An 11704-nucleotide genomic window follows, 5' to 3' on the forward strand; every position below is an offset into this window, starting at 1 on the left:
TCCTGGTGCCTTGACTGTAGCAAAACTTGCTCATTTTTAACTTTATAATTGATGAAAAGCTGCTAAAATGAGAGAAAGATTTTTCTCTCGTCAATCAGCATCAGCATGAGAGAAGTCTGCTCCTGAAACCCTGTACCTCTGATTGTTCAAAACATATTGTTCACCATGTCATTTTAATCATGTGCCTAAGATATTAAAATATCAGGCTCTAACATACAAATCCTGTTGAGATCCACGAAGGTTCTTTTCATAAGAATGAATGAGGGCCAATTTCATGCCATTTGTTACATCCTGCGTACTCTTATTTCTTCACACTATCACTTGTCTTTCTTTTTATGTGCCAGTAATTTGTTTGTAAAGCATAAAATATAAAGCCCACCTGAGTTTTGATTATGCTACAGCCTATGGCTTTATATTTAATAATTTTTTCTTACTTTGATAACTGACACCGAGTTTCCATTTTATCACCTTATCTGCATTTGAAGGAACAAATAAAAATCCTTTTTTGCAAGGATTAAAATTTCACCTCTTACAATCAACTTTTAGAACTGCACCATCACAGCAAGTGTTCAATCAGAAATGCAAACAAGCAGCTCAGCCTGTACATCATGTTCTGCCATACATCAAGAAGCAATCACATTTCAGCATTATCACATACAACCTGCAAACATCTGCTAAAGAGAAAAAAATAGAACAGCAACAACCACCAACCCACATAGCTGAAGGTTATTTGACTTGCATTCTGTGTGAATTCAAACTGGACACAAAACTCGGGTCCCTGTCAATTACAGGTGAAAAAAAGAACATTTCTCAGGGACATTTGTTTCTCAGGAGACAGTAGATGCACATTTGAGAGTCCCTTGCAGCTCCTGAATATGAGTGCAGGTAGATACAGTCATACACATGACTTCTGAGCTGGGTAGCTGTGCTAGCTGCAACTTGGAAGCCATACAGTAACCTTAAGACAATGCTTTGCACAGTCAAATAAGGCACCCTGAGGCAGGGAAGACCACTTTCATCTCACTGCCATGCAAATGCATGTTTCCAACCAGAACAGCTGAGGGTTTGGACTGGAGACAAGAGGAACACATAGGGCTGCCTGCAACCACCCATCCAGAGTAATCTCTGAGGCAGCAGTCCCTCTGTCTCAGTGTTGGGGTTCATTTGATTCTGAAAGTCCACCTTACTATGTAAAAGACCGATTTATTTCTTTTAGCAGTTGATCTCAGCACAAGTGATCCAAGACATGATCTTCAACTGACAGCACTCCCTTAACATTTCTCTGCCACCTTTTATAACAACCTCCTGGAAGTGTAAACCACAGATGTTTTTTTCTTCTTTTAAATTTCCTACAGAGATCCTCTACGGATGTAAACAGACTCAAACAGTAATCAAGACATTGTATAATAATCTCAAAGGATGCTTATAAGATTTTTCCCTAGTTACAGACTGTCCCTGACTCCTGATGACATGTCCTCCCATATAAAAGCTTGCATTGCTGCTTGGAATTCCTGATTGGCTCATCTTTTCTAATAGCTAATGGTGCTGACAAATACTTAAGAAATCTAACCAGAGACTGAAATGTGGATTTTATGTGACAGAATCTCATTAATAAAAAAATAATAATTTAAAAAAAAATAAAATGAAGGAAAAAAGGCTGAAGGTTCACGAACACCCCAAATGACCTGTGCAGATTTGCTGCTCTTAAACAAACATCCCAGCTGTGCAAAAGAAATACATTTCCTTCTCAACCTCAGAGGAGGGTGCTTGGACAGAGACAGTGATGTCTGTATGCCAAGACATATGGAGAAAGCTTTCTGTGATGCTATCTATTGTAGCAACAGGCCCTGTCAACAGTTAAGACTCTATGGTGATAACGGATAACCAAGCTTCCAAGGAAGAGGCTATGGTATTTCCACTCCCTGGGCTTGCAGCAAGGAGAAGCAGATGGTCACAATTTCACCATGGGCTGCAATATTTCTAATGAGGTTGCTGCCATACAGCTGTCTTCTGAGGAGCTACAGAACAACCAGGAAGCCAAAAGCAAGGTACTGACTTCTTCCCAACAGACTCTGTTTATTAAGAGATGTCCTAGCACAAGTGTAAAGTGACACATACAATCATAGAATAGTTAGGGTTGGAAAGGACCTCAAGATCATCTAGTTCCAACCCCCTGCCATGGCCAGGGACACCTCACACTAAACCGTGTCACCCAAGGTTCTGTCCAACCTGGCCTTGAACACTGCCAGGGATGGAGCACTCACAACCTCCCTGGGCAACCCATTCCAGTGCCTCACCACCCTCACAGTAAAGAGCCTCCTCCTTACATCCAATCTAAACTTCCCCTGTTTAAATTTTAACCCATTACCCCTTGTCCTAACAGTACAGTCTTTAATGAAGAGTCCATCCCCAGCATCCCTATAGGCCCCCTTCAGATACTGGAAGGCTGCTTTGAGGTCTCCACGCAGCTTTCTCTTCTCCAGGCTGAACAGCCCCAACTTTCTCAGCCTGTCTTCATACAGGAGGTGCTCCAGTCCCCTGATCATCCTCATGGCCCTCCTCTGGACTTGCTCCAAAAGTTCCATGTCCTTTTTATGTCGAGGACACCAGAACTGCACACAATACTCCAAGTGAGGTCTCACAAGAGCAGAATAGAAGGGCAGGATCACCCCCTTCGACCTGCTGGTCCCACTCCTTTTGATGCAGCCCAGGATACAGTTGGCTTTCTGGGCTGTGAGGCACACTGAAGCCAGCTCATGTCAAGTTCCTCATCAACCAACACCCCCAAGTCCTTTCCCACAGGGCTGCTCTGAATATTCTCTCTGCCCAGTCTGTAGCTGTGCCTGGGATTGCTCCGACCCAGGTGTAGGACCTTGCACTTGTCATGGTTGAACTTCATAATGTTGGCATCAGCCCACCTTACAAGCGTGTCAAGGTCCCTCTGGATGGCATTCCTTCCCTCCAGCATATTAACTGAACCACACAGCTTGGTGTCATCAGCAAACTTGCTGAGGGCGCACTCAATCCCACTGTCCATGTCAGCGACAAAGATGTTAAACAAGACTGGTCACAACACCCATCCCTGAGGGACACCACTCATTACTGGTCTCCAGCTGGACATTGAGCCATTGACCACAACTCTTTGCGTGCGACATCCAACCAGTTCTTTATCCACCGAGTGGTCCATCCATCAAATTGATGTCTCTCCAATTTAGAGACAAGGATGTCATGCGAGACAGTGTCGAACACTTTGCACAAGTCCAGGTAGATGCTGTCAACTGCTCTACCCCATCCATCAGCTCTGTAGCCCCATCATAGAAGGCCACCAAATTGGTCAGGCAGGATTTCCCCTTAGTGAAGCCATGCTGGCTGTCACCAAGCACCTTGCTGTTTTTCATGTGCCTTAGCATGCCATCCAGGAGAATCCGCTCCAAGATTTTGCCAGGCACAGAGGTGAGACTGACTGGTCTCATGCGCATACATGGAAACATTTTTGATGTTAATGGTAGCTCTGAGTCTGTCAGGCAGCTCTTTAAGAGCAGGGCTACCGCTCAGCTTAATACAACCCTTATGCCACAGGGGAAGCAGACTCACCGTTTGGCCACATGCATGATGTGCTTTTGTAGCACCTGAAAAGTTGCTTTTCACAGCTTTTCCCACTTGGCTCATTAAAGATACAATTAGAAGCCCTCATCTCCCACACCAGTGATGAATTACAACACTGCAGCCATGTGGGGTTTGCCTCAAAAAGGGCTTGTATATATGCAAGTATTCTAAGATACATGTGCACAGCCACTTTGTGAAGTTTGTGGAGTTGTGTTTAGGCTTGAGCCAACTCACACAGAAGAGACAAGAATACATCTAGGCTCTAATCCTGCCTTCTTTGGAGGTTTAAAGCTATGGTTTAGAAGGTGCACACCTTACTAAGCATCAATTTAAAGCTCAGTTTTAAATTTCTAACCAACAATCCACATACAGAAAGCACTTAAAGTACTGAAACAATACTCCAATATTCAACGGGATTATAGACACATTTAGGCTTAAGGTCACTGCTTCCTTTCCAAAGTGCTCCAAGAGATCTTCCCTCACCATCAACATCCACCTGTGACAGAACACGGCTAAGTATCAGGAACATCTTTGTCTTCCACTTCACTCTGAACCTGCCAGTTTTATTCTAGATATCACCTCAAATGTTTAGAAACCCAAGGAGCTTCTCATTTGTTTATTCATTTTCTTGCAGACTTAAAATGACAGCATTGATGGAACAGAGACTGTCTCAACACAGGATGGGGCAGCTTGTCCAACAGGCACTTCAAAGGACAGAGCCAGACTTGAAGACCAGACCAGTGAGGGAGACTACCCCGAGGAACTACCAGAAAGATTTCCATCATCTCGGAAAAGTAGCAATGCACAAAGCACAGGTAAACAATAGTTGAAGTTCCTATCAGCTCCACAAATGGAGATCTAGGAGGAAATAATCTGGCAAGTCTATTGCTACAACCAACACATCCAGAAACAATCATACTGCAGCAGCACAAGGACTGAGCTCTTACCACTGGTTTAAAGCCATGCAATAGTAGCAGACAGCATTTCCTAGCTGATGATTATGCTCTGCAGCATGACTCAACCGTACAGAACAGGCAGCAGGGTAGATACTTTTCTTGGCAGATGCCTGAAACAGACCAAGAGAACAAACTCAGCCTTGCCCCCAGGGGTAGCCCTCTCTGAGATTACAGCACACTGCGAGAATGCATTGCCCACACGAGGGCTCTCAGTCTCACCCAAACTTCTCTGCCTTAGGATACTCCTGTAGTAAGTATCCTAATGGAAAAGCAGCACTATCTTTGGAGCATTTAAACCCTCTAATTTTATAGTTTAACTCTTGTATTTTTCAAGTGCTAGGAACAGCTTACATTTCACAAACACACTAAATGGAAAATTTACAGTGCTTGTTTACTCTTTGTAATAAAGAAGGATTGTAATAAAATATTTCAAATTAAACACAAAAACAGTAATTACTCATGTTTGCTATTCATTAAAGAGGACTTAACTCCCAATGCCACAGAAGGACATGATGAAAGGATTTCATTTCATATTGAGCAGTTATTTACTTGCTCTGAAATGGCGTTTCATCTAATTTCAAGCTCCTTTTCCTCCCACTTGCTAGAAGGATAACTTCACAGGAGATTTCTAAACAGAAGAAGTTTTTGAAATCATGCTTCAATCTTCTGTTTCAAGAGAAAAACAAAAACCATACCATATCAAGATATTGCAAATAAATTGTTCTGCTGGATTAATAGACTAGTAAACCAACACAAATTCACATCACTTGTCAATGTTGCCCACTCATCATGGTTGTTTGGGTTTCTTGCCAAGCTATTTTGCTGTATACTGGCTTCTGACCTTTAAGTCTTCTGACTGACAGCTGAACCCCACTGTGTTTTAGGTGACTGTCTCAGTTATTTTAGGACAGGTATGGAGTCAGCTTCTACAAGGTGGTAGATGTTATGTGTTTTGTTTTACAACTAAAATACAAGCTAACATTGTCATATTCACTCTGCTTACAAAGACTGGCAGATGTCAAATAACTGCAATTTTTATTTGGTCCAAGCATTCTTTCTACAAAAGCTCTAACTTCTGTCAATAGAGGTTGGGCAGATGGTAGAACTGTCAACTGAGGGTTGAAAAACCTGATGGGTCTTGGCAATAAAGTTGTTTTTTGTTTATTCATGTCTAATATGTGGAAATTAAACAGCAATTGAGAAGGGTTATCAAAATAATTTGATTTTTCGTCTCAAACACTGTTTATAAATATGCAATTGTTTTATCTGCCAGGGCCTAGCTAGCTAGGACAGTGTGAGGCCAGCTCTGCGCGTGCTGTGCCTCACCTAAAAAATCCACTGCGCAGGCTCGAAGGGTTTACTCCACTTGCAAAGCCCTGTAGCGACAGGCGAGGGATGATACAGCAGGTGACAAGGTGCACTGGAAGCTGCAGATCCAATCTTGCATGCAGGCGGTTCAGGACATTGGTTGCTCGAGATTGACTGATTGAACAGTCCTGTTTGGAAACATCCTGAATGCCCAAGCAGCCTTTTTTCCAACCAGATTTGCCTATCCCACATTGCCCTTAGTCATCGTGCTTGTAGCAAGCTTGGGTAAAGCCCTTCCCAAATCTTTGTTTGGAAAGCCAAGCCATCAATCAATTAAGTGTTGGAATGCTTATGGTCAGATGCAAATGTAGTAATGCTGCTATAACAAAAAACAAACCACAAAAGCATATAAAAGTTTGGGTTCATTTAACAGAATGATCACAGTGATCTTTACAAGATGGCCCTTTAGTAGCTTGTGCTATCCCATCCCAGCCTGGCTTTCTCTGACATGATCACAGAACCCTTGAGAACTTGAACTGTAAAGAGCTCCCTACATAGAGCTCCCATGTCCTCTGTGGAAACATCTTAAAAAATTGGCTTCACAGGCCTTCAGTATATGCTTCCCTATTTCGTGAATATGCCCCTCTGGGTGCAATAGACTAGAGTGAGAAACTGAACTAGGTGCCTGCACCATTTTTTCAAGCCACTAAAAAGCTTACTGCAAATTTTAAGCAGTGAAGAGAACCCTGAGCAAGCCTTCTCCACTGGACATTCTCAGTGTGTAGCCTCTTAAATTAAAACTCTGACATTGGAAACACACCACAAAGTTTTGTTGGAATGCCAGGTGCTCTACAAGGTTTTCATCTTTTAAAGATGTATTACTCACCAGTGAGTTCATCAGTAAATCATGGCCCTTACAGGAAACAGAGAGGCAGAAATCATCATTCTTGAGGATCTGAGGATGCAGGGAATAATCAAGACCCAAAGTACCACTGCCAGGACTGGAAGAGTGTAAGAAAACAAGGTAAATGTCACTATATGGGACAGGACCCCTCTTACAGTTCTTACACTGCTGTGAGCACCCTGAGATTCAGTTTCTGAACATGCAAAGCATCCAAGCATATCCCCTCTAAGACTAGAAGCAAGTTGTCACACAGAGAACTGCATTATGGGGATGCTAATACAAAAGAAGCTGGCAGCAGTTTTTAGTTGTTTACAGCTCCTGGGCTTGTTGCAAATGGGGACAAAGGAGGCAGAAACAGTACTAGAAACTGCTCTTCTAAAAGCTCACTGGAAGTTGCATGCCACAAACTTAGAAACAAGTCCATGAAACAAGAATACTGCTGTTAGCTTATAATTACACTTAAAACCTAAGACCTCAGAAATCCTAAGTATTCGCACATCTGAGAAATCTACAATTCACATTTAATCTCAGACTAAAAAACTACAAAATGGATTAAAAAAAATTACAGAACTAGTATTTGATAAAGAAGCTACTCTCCATCTTTTAATTCTGAATGATAACCTGAGGTTTAGTTTGTCTTCCAAACTCAAGGTTATTTTTTTGTTGTGAAGCATTGTGTTATGATCAGATGTCTCTTCCAGATAGGACTTTGAGGGAGGGAGAAGGTCTTCAGGGAGTATATAGGAAGTTCAACATATTTATGGATGTATTTTCCAAAGCGTGTCCAAAGCACGATCACTGCTTCAACACAAGAAGAACTCAAGTGTAAATCAAGGACAATTTTTGGTAGCTTTGTCACTTGAGACAAGCCATTCACACATCTCTAACCTCAGCCACTTATATTATTGAAGATCAAACAGAAGAATTTGTATGAAGGGCTAAACAAGCAAGTGCCACCTTACAGTCTGGCCACTGGTGCTGCATGATGCATTTCCAGCATTTTGGAAAATGGAGATTGAGGGTCTCCAAGTACAGCTTTTCCACAGCTTTAATTTACTTCCCTCTGACAGATTTTTGATATCTGAGAGGATTATCTCCTTTGTGGCTAAATTTAGGTAACATACTGCAGGCAGGGTTTTGTATCTTTCCCCCTTCATAAGATAGGCAAGTATCTGTTCTTTTTTTTCCTCCTGTATTAAAAAGCTGTCTGGTATTAAATTACACATACTCTTTTATTGACAGAAACTCAGTCTGTGCTATTTCTCCTTTGAGAATTTCCATCTTCCCAGTATGAGGGAGGCACTTCTTTTTTTCCCCTTTTTAAAATCAGTGCAGCTTTTAAAAATGAACCTCACACTTTTCACTAACAAAGCCAACTTTTCCAAGTGGTATTTTATATTTGAGCTGGGCCTGCTGCTGGGTAACCTACAAGTGAAAACTTAAGCCTGTCACTAGCTGTTAACTATTAGCTCTCCCTTAGTAGCAATAGAAAACTTGGCCTGTGCTACCTCCTGTAAGAATAGTTTATTCCATTAGAGCTCAAATCCAGCAGATTACCTATGAATAGAGAGACTAAGCTGAACACAGACACAGTAGAAAAGATTTATCACCCAGACATATTCCAAATTACAACATGCAGCTCTGGATTTTGGGCATTAACACATGGGTAAATTCACATTTGAAATTTTGGAACTGACCAGGAATAGGCATGAATAGCTTTATTCTAAACTCTGGTCTAGCACTAACTTCAATGAAGAAATGAGCTCACAGATGTCACATCACCATGAAAGACAAGTACAACCAAGTTTGAGATTATTTTTACAATCATATTTGAGACAGAGACATCCTCGCAAGAGCTTTCCTTTCATGTGCATAGCTCTGCTCCATGTAAGTATCTGCATCCCTTAAGCCTTGACAGCATTACCTGTCTTCTCTGGATTTCCTGCCATTGCCAACACAGTGAAATGGCTATGCTGGAGGCCTTTAGTCTTCTGACCATCCCTCACTTTCCACTGAAAAAGGGGACTCCTAGCAGTACATGTTAAGATACCTTGCTATAGCTGATTCTAAGTGTTACTGCCTTAAAGAAGCAGTACTCTTCAGAGCAACATTTATGGTTCTAGCATAACAAAGCTAAGGATGAGCCATACATGCCACAGGATAAACCATCCTCTCCAATTTTAACAGTGGCCCTTACTAAAAAGGCCAGCAGAGCCAGAGCTTCCACCTAATATTACATAGAATCACGGAAGATCTCGAGTTGGAAAGGACCCATAAGGATCATCAAGTCCAGCTCCCTGCCCCTCACAGGGCTACCTAAAACTGAACCACATGACTAAAAGCATCATTCAGATACTCCTTGAACTCTGACAGGTTTGGTGGCATGACCGTTTCCCTGGGGAGCCTGTTCCAGTGACTGATGTCTCAGTGAAGAATCGTTTCCAAATGTCCAAAGAATCATAACTGATGTTAAATATGAAAGTGTTTAATCCTCACCCCTCAAGAGTTACAATGAGCTCTTGAGGGTGCTTATTTAATTAATAAACACCCCTAATCCCAAGAAGTGACAGGAGTTGAATTATAGGTAACACTGAACACTTAAGTTCACTAGTGAACCAGCAGCTATAGGGTATCGGGTACCTATTTTCAAAGCCTAGCTTTAAAGGCACTCATATGTGTGCAAGGGCAAGCAAAAGAACCAAAACATGTAGTTTTAAATTGTCTATGGGAATTTTATCCACTTCCAAGTTATCATTTACATGGAATGCACACAGATTATTATTTTAGCATTTCTATTGCTGTCAAGTTTCAGTGTGGGTTCGTTAAAGCTATGAGGACTCTTGACTACCAAAAACTGTTTAGCTCACAGGTAAGTTCTTTTCTCAGCTTATATAGACAAAGAACAACCTGGAAAGCAACCTGCTTGCTGTATATTCTCTTTAGCTTGGACATATTGGGAAGAATCTTCCATTAATCTCTTCTTATGCAGTCCACAGTTTATCTTGGATAAGGAATGACACGCTCAGTATGCAATACCTCTCCACTTTGGACTTTCGCTAGAATGACCTTTGTCATTAGATAGAAGAGTTTTTCTTTCTTTTTACCCTATTGAAAAAGTCTTTTGTTTCATTTTTATAATGACTGAACATTGCTTTGTTCGGATTTTTGTGTGTCATCTGCATTCAAAACGTCTCCTTTGTATATCAGTTTTCTTCTTACTGATTCATGCTCCACCTTCATCTCACTAAATGAATCATCTTCTATACTATTTGCAGCACTTAACACTTCTAGAGTTATTTATGGCAATAAAAGTCTGGAGAGGAGATAACTCAGGAAACTTGTAACAGGATAGTGATTATTTCAACCCTAGGTCCTTGGTGTGGGTTTATCATTGCTAAAACTGCTTATCATATGGAAGCCAGTAGAATTCAGCCTCCTGGCTGATCACCACATCTTTCCAGGAGTAAGTCCTACCCTCAGCAGCAGAGCTCTAGGACTGGGCTGCAAACTTGTATGCAGCAGAGGCCAGCAGTATTATGATTACAAAGCCCTAACAAAACCATTCTTAAATCTCTTCAGTAGTAAAAGTAACTTCCCTAAATACTTACAGCTTCATTACCAAATCCCTATATCTGCTGGGTGTACAGCAACACTGCAAGCATACAGACACATCTCTCAGCAGAATTCTCAGTGTAGCGAACGCTCACTCACAGAAAGCAGTCAGGCTATTAGCACTTCATTATTTCTGGGCTTTCACTGGTAGAGTCCCTCACCTCCAAGCATTAAAAAAAAAAAAAGCAGAAGGCAATCAGAAAAGTGCCACCCCAACATCAAAATATACTTTGCTGAAAGCTTTTAATATCTGTACAGAGAGATGCCTGGAAAACACGCCGAAGAAACCACCAGCTAGGCTGAAAAAAAATCTGTTTGGAAACAAGGAAGTGGGTGATTCTACAATGAAGAACATGAAAATTCTGCATGAGGTCATTAGTTCTGCTGTGTATTATCCACTATTCACTTTATCACCAAACCCCTCTATTTTTTATAAATCAAGCTAATGCAGGCAGTTAATAAACAACTTGCTACCAAAACCTAATTAGTGACAACACAGTGAGTCCTACATTCATATCCAAGATGTTGGAGGTCCAGGGTTACTTTTGCTGAAAGCCTGGGATATTACTCTAAACATATGCATGAGAGGCAATTTCTGGATAAGTCTTGTTTTCCCTACAACAAAAGATGCATCTTCCACAGATACCGGTGTAAATTGACTAAATTCAGTGCTGACTGGAATAACATCCTGATCACATTTGGGTAGAAAGATAGAAAAGAACTGCTGCATGTGTTTGACACATACCCACTTCCCTCATTACACAGCATCGCTGTTTTTGTTATTTTCTTCTAGGCTAGGGAAGAGGAATTGAAGAAAATGCCACAAGACATCACATATTTTTCCAGTAACTGCCCACCAAACTACAGGGAAACAGACTGAAACTGGCTGCCCAAGTTTTGAAAGTCAAGGAAATATAGACATCCCTCTCAGCCCTTACCTTTAGATGGCAAGCCAGCAGTACTGCTGAAGGAAATAACTGCAGTAGAAACCACAAACAATTATACTGAGAACTCTGTCACGGTGTCTGATAACTTACAGTTGCATCGATGGAAGAATTTGGATCTAAGCTGTCTTGCAAAAATGGAGATCTCCTCTGCTCCCTGCAGCTGTCTTTATTGGAGCATAAGTGATTTATCATGAGGCACAGCTGAGTCTCACTGCTACCTATCTCACCTGGAAAAATGGTATCAAGCCTTAATTACTGCACACCAATTGAAAGTAAAAGACAAGATAAGAGTCAGGAAGAAGCAAATTAGTAACTAGCCAGTCACTAAGTTCAAGCACATACAAGTTATCATGATTCTATCAGATTTATTA

The 11704-nt window shown here is 41.4% G+C and overlaps 1 pseudogene; it reads left to right on the forward strand.

Annotated features, from left to right (window-relative positions):
* The first annotated feature begins 1964 nt into the window (after positions 1-1964).
* On the forward strand, positions 1965-11453 carry LOC136009039 (uncharacterized; annotated as a pseudogene).
* The last annotated feature ends 251 nt before the right edge of the window (positions 11454-11704 follow it).

The sequence above is a fragment of the Lathamus discolor genome, chromosome 2 (genome assembly GCF_037157495.1).
Source record: "Lathamus discolor isolate bLatDis1 chromosome 2, bLatDis1.hap1, whole genome shotgun sequence".
In the NCBI taxonomy this organism is placed as follows: domain Eukaryota; kingdom Metazoa; phylum Chordata; class Aves; order Psittaciformes; family Psittacidae; genus Lathamus; species Lathamus discolor.